Source organism: Macaca fascicularis, chromosome 5, assembly GCF_037993035.2.
Source record: "Macaca fascicularis isolate 582-1 chromosome 5, T2T-MFA8v1.1".
In the NCBI taxonomy this organism is placed as follows: Eukaryota; Metazoa; Chordata; class Mammalia; order Primates; family Cercopithecidae; genus Macaca; species Macaca fascicularis.
Genome location: NC_088379.1, coordinates 30,708,270 through 30,723,930, shown reverse-complemented (window position 1 = coordinate 30,723,930; position 15,661 = coordinate 30,708,270). Strand labels below are relative to the sequence as shown.

General features: G+C 37.2%; 1 long non-coding RNA gene across 2 annotated transcripts in view; it reads right to left on the bottom strand.

The window, feature by feature from the left end:
* LOC123573557 (uncharacterized) overlaps positions 1 to 1,156 on the bottom strand; it is a 49,782-nt gene extending 48,626 nt beyond the window's left edge. For both annotated transcript variants that reach the window (XR_012435287.1, XR_006698164.2), the window contains exon 1: positions 879 to 1,156. This is a non-coding gene — a long non-coding RNA (uncharacterized lncRNA). The remainder of the gene's footprint in view (positions 1 to 878) is intronic.
* Between the last annotated feature and the right edge of the window lie 14,505 nt (positions 1,157 to 15,661).

Genomic DNA, 15,661 nt, shown 5'->3' with positions numbered 1-15,661 from the left:
ATAATCTTCAAATAAAGACAATTAATAAGGTTGTAATTATTCCGAAAGTAATACAACTATATTTCATACAACCGGAAACACACCAATTCCCAACCCAAATACTATTAGGTAAAGTTAACAATACATAAATGCTGATACGAAGTGAATAAATCTTATATTGCATGATAAAGAAGAAAGGAAATAAAATGAAGACTTTTTTTTAGTAAAAGTGTATACATGCACAGACATTTTTTTTTTTTTTTTTTTTTTTTGAGACGGGATTCTCGCTCTGCGGCCCAGGCTGGAGTGCAGGCGCGATCTCGGCTCACTACAAGCTCCGCCCCCCGGGTTCACGCCATTCTCCTGCCTCAGCCTCCCTTGTAGCTGGGACTACAGGCGCCCGCCACCATGCCTGGCTAATTTTTTTTTTTTTTTTTTTTGTATTTTTAGTAGAGACGGGGTTTCACCGTGTTAGCCAGGATGGTCTCGATCTGCTGACCTCGTGATCAGCCCATCTCGGCCTCCCAAAGTGCTGGGATCACAGGCGTGCCACACAGACATGTTTTTAACAAAATAAGGAGGAAATACTCATGACGATTACAGTCCTCATTTCTGCAGCTGATCATGTGGTCGTAGTTGGTATTGATGACTACCTTCTTCTACTACCCATTCTATATTCCTTGTGCCTTCAACAAGCACCTTAGCAGGTGGTGTTTTTTGTTTTTTGTTTTGTTTTTCCTGGTGGAGTGTCCCAAACCTTCATTCCTGGAAGGTCTGGTCATTTGTGGTCCTGCCTGGATTGGACTATTGTAGTTTCCCAATGACCTTAATCACAGGGCATGGTTATACTAACAGATGCCCTAATGGATCTCCTGTATTCCCTGCACACTCTTCCTTACCTTTATTGTGGAGTAGTAGACTGATTTCATCTTGATAATCCAGGTCAATCATGCCAGCCAAGTAACTCCTTTCTTAACCTGTTGACTTAAAAGTAAGAGAAGTCCTAAGTGTCCAGGTGGCAATCTTAACTTCTAGTTGAATGGAATTGTTGTGTCTCCTGGCGGCAGTATTTCTCCCTCTGGAACTAAGACCTCTAAGCCAGCAGAATATAATGTCATGGGAACAGGACGCAAAAATTTTGCCAGTGGATCTCTAGGGGTGATGCTGAGTGGTGCCAGTTCCACTTCCACCCCCTTGATTCCCGGACCCATGAATCTTGGCTATGAGGAAACAGTACCATGTATCGACCTCTGATTCAGCACATACACAGCCTTCTGGAGCACTTTGCCCCAGCCCTGCAAAGTATTGTCACCTCGTTACCATTGTAATTGTGACTTCCAGCGTTCTGTCAATCTAGCTGCTTCAGGGTGAAGGGGAACAGGATAAGACCAGCAAATTCCATGAATATGAGCCCACTGCCGCACTTCTTTACCCATAAGTGAGTGCCTTGGTCAAAGGCAATGCTGTGTGAAATACTATGACAGTGGATAAGGCATTCTGTGAAGCCATGGATGGTAGTCTTGGCAGAAGAATTGCATGCAGGATAAGTAAACCGATATCCAGAGTAAGTGTCTATTCCAGTGAGAACAAATCTCTGCCCTTTCCATGATGGAAAATGTCAAATATAATTAACCTGCCACTAAGTAGCCGGCTGATCACCTCAAGGAATAGTGCCATATCAAGGGCTCAGTGTTAGTCTCTACTGCTGGGAAATTGGGCACTCAGCAATGGTCACAGCCAGGTCAGCCCTGGTGAGTCCATGTTGCTGAGCCCATACATAACCTCTATCCTTGCCGCCATGGCCACTTTGTTCATAGGCCCACTGGGATAAGACGGTGGCTGGGGAAAGGGGCTTAGTGGTGTCCACAGAACTGATCATTCTTTCCACTTGATTATAAACATCCTCCTCTGCTGAGGTGACCCCTTGGTGAGCACTCACATGGGATACAAATAACTTCACAATTTTTGACCACTCAGAGAGGTCCATTCACACACCTCTTCCTCAAATTTCTTTATCACCAATTTTCCAATCATGCTTCCTCCAAGTTCCTGACCATCCAGCCAAACCATTATGTGAGGCCCATGAATCAGTATATAATCGCATATCTGGCCATTTCTCCTTCCTTGCAAAGTGCACAACCTGGTGCACCGCTCGAAGTTCTGCCCACTGGGAAGATTTCCCTTCATAGCTATCCTTCAGGGATGTCCAAGAGAAAGGCTGTAGTGCTGCAGCTCTCCACTTTCGGGTGATGCCTGAATATTGTGAAGAACCTGTGAACCAGGCCCCAGTCTTCTCTTCCTCTGTCAACTGATCACGGGGAACTCCCCATGTAGCCATCGGTGCAGGCTGGGGAAGAAAAGGCAGAGTGGCAGGAGTGGAGGCCATGGGCATTTGAATCACTTCCTCATGTAACTTACTTGTGCCTTCAGGAACTGCTAGAACCTGATCATACATATACCATTTTCACTTGATGATGGAATGCTGCTGTGCACAACCTACTTTATGGCTAGATGGGTCAAAAAGCACCCAGTTCATGATAGGCAGTTCATGTTGCATGGTGACTTGATGACCCATAGTCAAAGGTTTAGTTTCCACCAAAGCCCAGTAATGGGTCAAGAGTTGTCTCTCAAAAAAGAGAGTAGTTATCTGCAGAAGATGGTAGGTCCTTGCTCCAAAGTCATACAGGCCTCTGCTGTGATTCACCTATGAGGGCCTGTCAAAGGCTCCAAGCAACATCTGTTTTTCCATAATTTCAGCTCTTTTTCTACAGGAGATAAGACTCTCACCATGGGCAATCTTAGCAGATTTGAGCCTCAATAATTTTAGGGACAGAATCCCCGAGTTCATCATTTTCTTTTATCACTTTGTCCACTAAACTTAGGAGCAACCAATCAACTTCATTACATTCCTTGGTTCCCCATATATGGTCAAAGGTATTATGTACAGAGTCACTAAACTCCTTGGCTCTCAGAAGCCATGAATCATGAGGGTCAAATGCATTTATTTTGCATAACTCTCTAAACAGTTCATGTCAAGGACTACCAGGGTACTCCATACTACTAGAAGTAGAGTCCTTAGCATTTTGGGGTCTAATCATGTTAAGCAACCAACTCCAGAAACCCTAAAACTAATGAAAGAACTCCATCCTTAATATTCTGTTCCTCTAGAACCATGCCTGGTACCAAAATCTATATTACTCTGGGTTCTCTAGAGAGATAGAACTAATGGAAAACATACATGTGTGTGTGTGTGTGTGTGTGTGTGTATGTATAAAAGGGAGTTTATTAAGTATTAACTTACATAATCACAAGGTCCCACAATAGGACATCTGTAGGCTGAGGAGCAAGGAGAGCCAGTCTGAGTTCCAAAACTGAAGAACTTGGAGTTCAATGCTCACGGGCAGGAAGCATCCAGCATGGGAGAAAGATGTAGGCTGGGAGGCTAGGCCAGTCTCTCTTTTCACATTTTTCTGCCTGCTTATATTCTAGCTGTGCTGGCAGCTGATTAGACTATGCCCACCCAGATTAAGGGTGAGTCTGCCTTTTCCAGCCCATTGACTCAAATGTTAATCTCTTTTGGCAACACCCTCACAGACATACCCAAGATCAATACTTTATATCCTTCAATCCAATCAAGTTGAACTCGGTATTGAGCATCAGAATGTATTTTCTTTATCCAAAACTACATTGAGTGCTAGGATAAGACACAAAATCTGATTTCAAAAATAAATTATTTTCTCAAATTTAATTTTGGATATATATATACATATATGCATCACCACGTATACATATACACATATATATAATCCATTACAAATATTTTTAACTCATGTAAGATCTAAATTCTTTTACTTTTCAAATTTCATACTCCTTATAAGAGTAGGAAATTGAAGTATTGCCAACGTCACCTCCTGGCTGACTGCCTCTTTTCTTATAGTCCCACAAGCAGGGTTCATTGACCTGTCTCCTAGATACAGTTTCCCCAGATTCCAGCTTGTCTCATTTTCTCTACTATAACAATAACCTAAATTTACACTTTAATAAATATCCTTCAGAAATTGGATTAGGACAGGAATAGGAATTCTGGTACCAGAATACAATTAGCTACTGTATAGCTTGAATTCCAAAGAGACACTTACTAAGTACAATCAGATAAATTTAAGACTCTATTATCATACAGTGGCAATCTCTTGAGTAACAAGCATATGTTCCTAAAGATGATATACTCATATTTTAAAGCGTTAATCATCTAAATGTTTCTGCGTTGGCTCATCTTCCATTAAATGCATCCTTTACTCTCCATCGAGAGGATACAAATTCTACTCAGTTCTATTTACTTTAGAGATATATTAAAAATATCTGAGGAGGGGGTACGGATCTCTGTTTTGAAATTTTGAACTCATGGGCTCACTTCCAACCATATTATTGTCACTTTGTGTCTGCTGAAGAAATTAATACTGTAAAGTTGTAGGACTTTTTAAAACGTAATTAATCTGTGAAATGTTCCTGTATACAAATACATTAACTAATTTCATGAAGTCTATCTGAAAACTTCATTTTTGACACCACTCCAAGACTCATTAATAGTGTACTCTCTTTAGTATATGAGCACCTGTAATGCTCAGCATTGCTTGTAGGATGTTTTATCCCACATCACGTTATTGCCAGTGAATATCTACTAAATTATTCTTCTCTCTAACTTGACATATTTTATTTTTAGCATTAACTATTTAACATGCAGTTCAATTGAAGTATTTTCAATTTTTGGAAGCTTATATGTGTATATATATATACAAGTACATATAACAATAATATTTATCAAATATCAATAACACATTTGCATTAGAAAATCAGATAACGTTATGTTCTTTTTTATTTTTGTATTTTATAATTTTTACAAAACTGAAAGATGTACTAGTATACTAAGATTGTTATAAATGGACAAAGATTCATAAATATAAAACAACATTACCAACCACTCTCAGGTTTGCAAGATAAGGGAAATGTCCTCAAACAACAATAATAGTAGTAATATTAATAATACGATTTATGTTTTTACTAGTACTTTTCAATTCATAAAGACATTTGGAGAGGTATTATCAACATTTTATAGAAAAGGACCCTCATCCTGACCATGCTATGTGAGTACATAAAAAATTGAACCCAGACATTCCAACTGTAAGTCGAGTGCATGTTTCATTATAATGAAAAAAACAACAGATGCTGGAGAGGATGTGGAGAAATAGAAATGCTTTTACACTGTTGATGGGAGTGTAAATTACTTCAACCACTGTGGAAGGTAGTGTGGTGTATCCTCAAGGATATGGAACTAGAAATACCATTTGACCCAGCAATCCCATTTCTGGGTATATATACCCAAAGTATTAGAAATCATTCTACTATAAAGATATATGCACACGTATATTTATTGTGGCACTGTTCACAATAGCAAAGACTTGGAATCAACCAAAATGCCCATCAATGACAGACTGGATAAAGAAAATGTGGCATATATATACCATGGGATACTATGCATCCATAAAAAAGGATGAGTTATTGTCCTTTGTAGGGACATGGATGAAGCTGGAAACCATTATTTGCAGCAAATTAACAGAAGAACAGAAAAGCATGTTCTCACTCACAAGTGGGAGTTGAACAATGAGAACACATGGACACAAGGAGGGGAACATCACACTCCAGGTCCTGTCATGGGTGGGGGGCTGGGGGAGGGATAGCATTACGAGAAATACCTAATGTAGATGACAGGTCGATGGGTACATCAAACCACCATGGCACGCGTATACCTATGTAACAAACCTGTACATTCTGCACATGTACCTCAGAACTTAAAGTATAATAAAAAAACATAGAGATTCAACCTCTGTCTTGCAACACAGCTAGGATCTGGGTAAACTGGAATTGGAAAGGGTAGAGTGGTGTGTGGGTTTCTGGGCAAGAGTTGGAACCAGAAAAGAAAAAGCTATGGGAAAAATAATAATAATATTCAAAGTCCAAATGATTTTCATTTATTTTAGTAACTTTTAGCATAAAGACCCTTACACTGAGGAAATTTGTACTACCTTTTTTTTTTAACTGAATGTATATTTATTGAATAAATGTAAGAAATAACATGAAGTGAAAAATCAAGAAGAATGTTAGATAGATATATCTTAAAGGAGATACTTGAAAACATAATGGCTATTTTTTCTGTATGGTTAACAGTGACAATAATTTTGTTTACTTTTATTTTTGCTGATTTGCATTTTCATATTTTCTTTTTTTTTTTAATTATACTTTAAGTCCTAGGGTACATGTGCATAATGTGCAGGTTACATATGTATACTTGTGCCATGTTGGTGTGCTGCACCCATCAACTCGTCAGCACCCATCAACTCGTCATTTACATCAGGTATAACTCCCAATGCAATCCCTCCCCTCTACACCCTCCCCATGATAGGCCCCGGTGTGTGATGTTCCCCTTCCCGAGTCCAAGTGATCTCATTGTTCAGTTCCCACCTATGAGTGAGAACATGCAGTGTGTGGTTTTCTGTTCTTGTGATAGTTCGCTGAGAATGATGGTTTCCAGCTGCATCCATGTCCCTACAAAGGACACAAACTCATCCTTTTTTATGGCTGCATAGTATTCCATGGTGTATATGTGCCACATTTTCTTAATCCAGTCTGTCACTGATGAACATTTGGGTTGATTCCAAGTCTTTGCTATTGTGAATAGTGCCACAATAAACATACGTGTGCATGTGTCTTTATAGCAGCATGATTTATAATCCTTTGGGTATATACCCAGTAATGGGATGGCTGGGTCATATGGTACTTCTAGTTCTAGATCCTTGAGGAATCGCCATACTTCATTGGTCTTGATCTCCTGGCCTCATGATCCATCGGCCTCGTGATCTGCCCGCCTCCGCCTCCCAGAGTGCTGGGATTACAGTGTGAGCCATCACGCCTGGCCAATTTGTTTCTTTAAAACTATCTGCTATTCTTACTTGCTCTTCAAAAAAGTCAGATATCTTTGTTTGGGAAAATTCAGTTACTGCTATGGTAACCCAGGACCAGGAAATTTTGTGATTTTTCTTTTTAAGCACACCATACATATTATTTATTCACAGCTATAACTGTAAATACCTAATACCTTCAGCTATTATCAAAAGGGTTTGCAAAGGGAATACTGGAAAACAGCATTTGTGTTTTCTGTTCCTTATTCAACATATATAGCCACCTGGTGTCAAGTGACTGAAAATAAATCTGCATAGTCTATCAATATGAAATGAAGACACAAGTTTGAAATTAAAACACACATTATGAACATTGTAATTTTAAATTTTGCGTTTCAAGTTTGAATGTTAAATTGCTGCAACTATAAAAGTGACTTATATTTTCATTTGAGAATGGTGCCTAATAACATTTAAAAAACAATACCTAGCTCTCTGGTTATTTTCTTCTCTAATGATCAGCCTTGTTGGCAATTACAACTTTTAGTAATAGAGAATTTTACAAATTAAAATAGTCCCAACCACTCCCTATCAATCAAATTTCTTTACACTTAGCAAGGCAGTCAATAATATATAATTTCTTATTTGACCAGAAACTACTAGAAAAAAAAGAGAATCTATTTTAGTGCATTAAAAAGTAGAACATTTTAATCATTTATTTCAATATTTTTACTCTTTATTTAACAAATATTTTATTGAACAGCTACAAGGCACTAGAGATACAACAAGCAACACAGAAAAATCTACTCTGATAAAGCTTATGTTTCTGAAATAGCCACAAGGGAAAAAAAGTCAAATATATGGGAAAATCAAGTAAAAATAAGCACTATGAAGAAAAATAAAGAATGAAAGAAAGACACACAGAGAGAGAGATGCATATTGTGTGGCTAGTTAAATACAGTGGACAGGGAAGACACTATAAAGTGACATTTGAGCACATACTTGAAGAAGGGAGAGAATAAGACAAGGAGCTCTCTGGGGAAAGATTCCAGACAATAAAAGCCAAGGTACAGGGGTGGCTGACAAGCAGAGAGTAAGTAAAGGATTTGCAGAGGATAACATCAGACATATGGAGAAGAGCAATCAGGTAAGGACTAATAGAATGTTCTAGGGACTTTAGTTTTTAAGCTGTATGATATAGGGACATATCAGAGGATTCCAAATAGGTAAGTAGTGTACTATAGCAAATTTTAGAGCAAACTGCTGACTGCTGTGTTGTACATTGACCGTAGAGGGCAGATAAGGGGTAGTAGATTACTTCTGAGCCAAGTGGAAAATACCAGGCAAAATGATAAAAGCCACACTGGAATGTGACTTGATAGGTGTTGATCTTCACCATCATTACAACTAAAAATGACAAGTAGACACACTGAAATTTTTTATTTGTTTTTGTTGTTGTTGTTGTTGTTGTTTTGTTTTGTTTTGTTTTGTTTTTGAGATGGAGTCTTGTTCTGTTGCCCAGGCTGGAGTTCAATGACATGATCTCGGCTCACTACAACCTCCACCTCCCGGGTTCAAGTGATTCTCCTGCCTCAGCCTCCCTAGTAGCAGGGACAACAAGCGCACACCACCACACCCAGCTAATTTTTTGTATTTTTAGTACAGACAGAGTTTCACCATGTTGGCCAGGATAGTGTCAATATCTTGACCTCATGATCAGCCCACCTTGGCCTCCCAAGGTGCTGGGATTACAAGCGTGAGCCACCACGCCAGACCCACACTGGATCTATTTCTGTGGTAGCACCAATAAGCTTTTCTGGCAGATTAGATGTGGTGAGGGAGATAACAAGAAAATCCAAGAATGCCTTCCCAAATTCGAGCAACTGGATGAGGAAGATATTTGTTAAGAAGAGTAACATTGCAGAGGATATTAGGATTTGATTGTGGAAACACATTATATTTAAACTGACTGTCGTATATGTAACTGGAAATATTGAGTAAGTAGTTGGATACATGAAACTGGAGTTTAGGGACATGTTCTGGGCTGAAGATGTAAATTTGGAAGCTGCCATTGCATAAATTGAATTTCATGTAATAAAACTAGATGAAATAATAAAGGGACTGGGTGGAAATAGGCAAGCAGATCAAGAAACATGGTCTGGGGTACCCCAACATTAATCACTCAGGGGATAGAAACAAAAGAGTTAACAAAGAAGAGTAAGAAGGTAAATTTAGGATACTATATTTTCCTTAAAGCCAAATGAAGAAAATGTTTCAAAGAAGAGGGAGTGATCCACTGCTAATGGTTGAGTTAAGATGAGGACTGAGAATTGATCCTTAGATTTAGGAATTAGGAGGTTGTTCATGATTTTGACCAGAGTTTTTTTACTAGAGTTTCAGGGGTGAAAATTCGATTGCCATAGATTCAATAAATAAATAAGGAGGGATTAGAGAGAGTGTGTATAAACATTCATGTTGGGGCATTTTCTTATGAGACAGCAGAGGAATAGGATATTAGATGGGGAGGAAAGTAATATAAAGAGGATTTATTTTGTTTGTTTATTTGCTTCTTTTTTTTTTTTTTTTTCTGAGATAGCGTCTCGCTCTGTCGCCCAGGCTGGAGCGCGGTGGTATGATCTCGGCCCACTGCAACCTGTGCCTCCCAGGTTCAAGCGATTCTCCTGCCTCAGCCTCCCAAGTAGCTGGGATTACAGGCACGTGCCACCACGCCCGGCTAATTTTTTTTGTATTTTTAGTAGAGATGGGGTTTCCCCGTGTTAGCCAGGATGGTCTCAATCTCCTGATCTCGTGATCGGCCTGTCTCGGCCTCCCAAAGTGCTGGGATTACAGGCTGTTTATTTGCTTTTACAATGGTATATTCTTATGTCAACAGCACTGATCCAATAGACAAGAAAAAAAAAAAAAAGACATAAAAGAGAAGGGAAAATTGCTGGAATATTCTTCTTGGCTCACTATTAGGGATCTAGCACAAGAGAGAAGTTGGCTTTTAATAGCAGTACAGATTTTTTGGTTTTTTTAGTAATAATGGGAGGAAAAGTAGAGTACTTAAGTCCAAGTGTAGCTACACTGGTACATATTTTGATGGGAGCTTATGTAAATTCTCCTTTGATTGGTTATATTTTCTCAGTGCAACATTATCTGAGCTTGAAAATGAGAAGTTTCGGTGGCTTTAAGAAAGGGAGGAAGGTATTAATTAATTAATAAAGTAATCAAAGAGACTAGAAGAGTGGTTAAGGAAATTTAGTAGGACTAAAGTACTACTAAAGTACTATGAAGACTGTCGCAAACTGAAATTATTGGCTATAATTTTAGTTTGAAATTAACCTGACCTGTGTAATTTTCATATACAGGTAATACACTCCTAATCCAAAAATTCAAAATCTGAAATGCTCCAAAATCTGAAACTTTATGAACACCAACATGATACCACAGTGGAAAATTCCACATCTTACCAATGTAATGGATCAGTCATAATTGTGTCACATGCAGAGAATTTTTAAAAATATTGTATGAAATTATCTTAAGGCTATGTGTATAAGGTGTATATGAAATATAAATGAATTGAATATTTGAACTTAGGTCTGATATCTAAGATATCTCATTACATACATGCAAATACTCAAAATTTTGAAAAATATTGAAATCTGAAACAATTATTGCTCTAAACATTTTAGATGAGGGATACTCAACCTTTATTTCTGAAAGTCAAAATAAATAATTTGAACAGAAATGAATTATGGTCTGGTATTAAAACAGTTAGGTGTTAGCCAAAAATAGCAGACTCACCAGAAAGTTCTCAAAGCCAAGTTTCACACTGACCCTAGAGATCTTAGACAATCATGATTTTGGATTTTTCCATGCAAGATATCAGTGCTTATGTAACAAACTTCAGTTTGAAATTACTTTCTGTGTTCTAGATTATGTGATCCAAACATTTTCAATATCATGATTCTGTAATATTAAGAGTAGAGCTTTAAAAGATGTATATTAATTTATCATGTGTGATCTATATGTTATATGCATTTTTATACATGTATTAAGACAATTATGTGATAATTGATTACATATAATATATAATAAAACAATAATAGAAATAAATATATAAAATATGATATATTGTATCATATATATCTATATATAAGTATATAGCAAAACAAACATAGAAATAGATATTTTAAGTATTCTACATTTTATGAATAACTTTTTCACTAAAGTATAGCATTAATCACATATTAAAGAGGAAATTGTGTGTGTGCTTCATTTTTAAAAAAGAAAAAATTTCAATAAACATGCAATCATAAAGCAATTTAGAAGCCTGACTCTAAATTGTCTCTTTCCATATTTGATTATACTGACTCTCAGAGCTGGAAAAAAAAAAACACTTCAGAAAATTATAGTTTTCATGAAAGAATTATAAACTAATTCTTTTTTAATTATGGTAAAATAGACATAACAAAATTTACCATCTTAATTATTTTTGAGTGTACATTTCAGTAGCATTGAGTACATTCACATTATCGTGCAACAAATCTCTAGAACTCTTTTCATCCTGCAAAAACTGAAAGTCTGTATTTACTAAACAACTCCTTTTTCTTCCCTATACCCAGACCCTGGCAATCATCATTCTACTCTGTGCTTAGAAACTTGACTATTTGACTATTCTACATACCTCATATAAGTGGAGTTAATCAAAATTTGTCTTTTTGTGACTGGCTAATTTGACTTAAGATAATATTCTCAGGCATCATTCTTTTCATTGCTTTTGTCATTACTGCCTTTCTGCTTAAAGGCTGAATAATATTCCTTTGTATACATATACCACACTGTGTCCACTCACACATGAATGGACATTTGGGTTGCTTCTACCTTTTGGCTATTATGAATTATGCTACTGTAAATATGGGTGTACAAATATCTTCTCAAGAACCCGCTTTCAATTTTGGGAGTATATACCCAGAATTAAAAATGGTAAATTTTATTTTGAATTTTATTTTATTCTATTTTTAATTTTTGATTAACTATCATACTGCTTTACAGTGAAGCTGTAGCATTTTACATTCCTAACAACAGCACACAAGGGCTCCAATTTTTCCACATCCTCACCAACACTTGTTATTTTTATTTATTATTTTTGATAGTAGGCATACTAATGGTGTGAATTGGAATCTCATTATGGTTTTGCTTTGTATCTCCCTAGTATGTGGTGATGTTGAGCATTTTCTCATGTGTTAATTGGTCATTTTGTATATCTTCTTTGAAGAAATGTCTATTCAACTCTTTCACCCATTTATCACAATATTTTTATTTTTTTTAAGAGATGGGGTCTCATTCTGTCACCCAGTCTGGAGTGCAGTGGCATGATTACAGCTCACTGCAACCTTGAACCCCCGGGCTCAAGTGACCCTCCTGTCTCAGCCTCCAAAGTAGCTAGGACTATAGGCATGTGTCACCATATGTGGCTATTTACAAAAATTGTAGATCTCCTTATGTTGCACAGGCTGGTCTCAAACTCCTGGCCTCAAGTGATCTTCCCACCTTGGCCTCCCAAAGTTTTGGGATTACAGGTATGAGCCATCATGCCTTGCCATACACCCATTTTTCAATTAGGTTGTTTGCTTTATGGTTTTTGAACTGTGTGAGTTCTTTATATATTCCAGATATTATCCTCTTATCAGATATGTCATTCACAAATATTATCTCTTATTCCAAAGATTGACTTTCCGTTCTTTTGATTTTTAAAATGATACTTCATTTATTTAAAAATTTTATTCAAAATTCGGGCTTACTTTTTCAATTTCCCTGATATCCATCCATTATTTCTTCTCACTAATTGAATTTTGTTGCATTTTAATATTTTTATCAAAAGTATTCAAAATCTAATGACACTCTTATTTTGAAAGATTTTTAAACAGGTTGAAAATCTCCTTTTAAGTGTTGTATGTGGACAAAGAAATTTACAAGTGACAGTATTTCTGGAAGAAAATTAAATAATGATAGAAATATTTCCAAATAATTGTTTTCAAAAATATTCTCTCCATGACATTAATCAAAAAAAAAAAAAAAAAAAAAAAACTTCTTTTAAAACGTTATCTTAACTTTAAAGGAATTTGTTTTATATTTTGTTGTAACTATCTGCTAAATGGTGTCTAGTAATAGCCATTTGAAGGTCTGCAAATTTCTGACACATATTTTGGAAAACAAAATCTCAACTTTATATTTGACAACTCTTAAGAACATTACCAAGAACTCAGTGAAGTCGTATGTGCTACAAATACTGCTTATATCAAAGTATTTCATGAATTTCAAGATCTACATTATTTAAGATTATTTTTCTTAAATAAAATGCATTTGATGAAATAGACTTTTAATGCGTTCTTCAGTGAATGATGATGCAGTGCATGCATTTTACTTGTTGTATTATATCTATAAGCTTACCACTGTGATATGGTTTTGCTGTGTCCCCATCAAAATCTCATCTTGAGTCACAACTCCCACAGTTCCCACGTGTTTTAGGAGGAACCCAGTGGGAGCTGACTGAATTACGGGGTGAGTCTTTCTTGGCTGTTCTTCTGATAGTGAATGAGTCTTACGAGAGCTAACGGTTTCAGAAATGGGAGTTTTCCTACACAAGCTCTCTCTTTGCCTGCTGCTATCCACGTAAGACTTGACTTGCTCCTCCTTAACTTCCACCATGATTGTGACGACTCTCCAGCCATGTGGAACCGTAAGTGCATTAAACCTCTCTTTCTTTTGTAAATCTCCCAGTCTTGGGTGTGTCTTTATCAGCAGTGTGAAAACGGATTAATATCCACTATTTTTCTCCTTTTGTTCACAAATACAATACCTCATCAATAACTAAAACGGTTAAACTAATATGACTTTCATTAAAGAAAAAATATTATTGAGAATATAATTTATGGTACATAGTTTGTTTGATATTTCAAAAAAAAGGTGACCTTTTAGTATTTCCTTACAGAAGTAGAATCTAGCAAATACTGTATGGTGAGACATATTAAATATCTGTACTTCCATCCAGTTATATATATTTGCCATCACAAAAAAGAAATTGATTTCACAATTATATTTGGATTATACTTCTTTTTTTAAAAAATTTATTTATTATTATTATACTTTAAGTTGTAGTGTACATGTGCATAACGTGCAGGTTTGTTACATATGTATATTTGTGCCATGTTGGTGTGCTGCACCCATCAACTCATCATTTACATCAGGTATAACTCCCAATGCAATCCCTCCCCCCTCCCCCCTCCCCATGATAGGCCCCTGTGTGTGATGTTCCCCTTCCTGAGTCCAAGTGATCTCATTGTTCAGTTCCCACCTATGACTGAGAACATGCGGTGTTTGGTTTTCTGTTCTTGTGATAGTTTGCTAAGAATGATGGTTTCCAGCTGCATCCATGTCCCTACAAAGGACACAAACTCATCCTTTTTGATGGCTGCATAGTATTCCATGGTGTATATGTGCCACATTTTCTTAATCCAATCTGTCACTGATGGACATTTGGGTTGATTCCAAGTCTTTGCTATTGTGAATAGTGCTGCAATAAACATACGTGTGCATGTGTCTTTATAGCAGCATAATTTAGAATCCTTTGGGTATATACCCAGTAATGGGATGGCTGGGTCATATGGTACATCTAGTTCTAGATCCTTGAGGAATCGCCATACTGTTTTCCATAATGGTTGAACTAGTTTACAATCCCACCAACAGTGTAAAAGTGTTCCTATTTCTCCACATCCTCTCCAGCACCTGTTGTTTCCTGACTTTTTAATGATCGCCATTCTAACTGGTGTGAGATGGTATCTCATTGTGGTTTTGATTTGCATTTCTCTGATGGCCAGTGATGATGAGCATTTTTTCATGTGTCTGTTGGCTGTATGAATGTCTTCTTTTGAGAAATGTCTGTTCATATCCTTTGCCCACTTTTTGATGGGGTTGTTTGTTATTTTCTTGTAAATTTGTTTGAGTTCTTTGTAGGTTCTGGATATTAGCCCTTTGTCAGATGAGTTGATTGCAAAAATTTTCTCCCATTCTGTAGGTTGCCTGTTCACTCTGATGGTAGTTTCTTTTGCTGTGCAGAAGCTCTTTAATTTAATGAGATCCCATTTGTCAATTTTGGCTTTTGCTGCCGTTGCTTTTGGTGTTTTAGACATGAAGTCTTTGCCCATGCCTATGTCCTGAATGGTACTACCTAGGTTTTCCTCTAGGATTTTTATGGTATTAGGTCTAACATTTAAGTCTCTAATCTGGCCGGGCGCGGTGGCTCACGCCTGTAATCCCAGCACTTTGGGAGGCCGAGGCGGGCAGATCACAAAGGTCAGGAGATCGAGACCACGGTGAAACCCCATCTCTACTAAAAGTACAAAAAATTAGCCGGACGCGGTTGTGGGCACCTGTAGTCCCAGCTACTGGGGAGGCTGAGGCAGGAGAATGGCGTGAACCCGGGAGGCGGAGCTTGCAGTGAGCCGAGATCCGCCACTGCACTCCGGCCTGGGCAACAGAGTGAGACTCCATCTCAAAAAAAAAAAAAAAAAGTCTCTAATCCATCTTGAATTAATTTTCATATAAGGAGTAAGGAAAGGATCCAGTTTCAGCTTTCTACTTATGGCTAGCCAATTTTCCCAGCACCATTTATTAAATAGGGAATCCTTTCCCCATTTCTTGTTTCTCTCAGGTTTGTCAAAGATCAG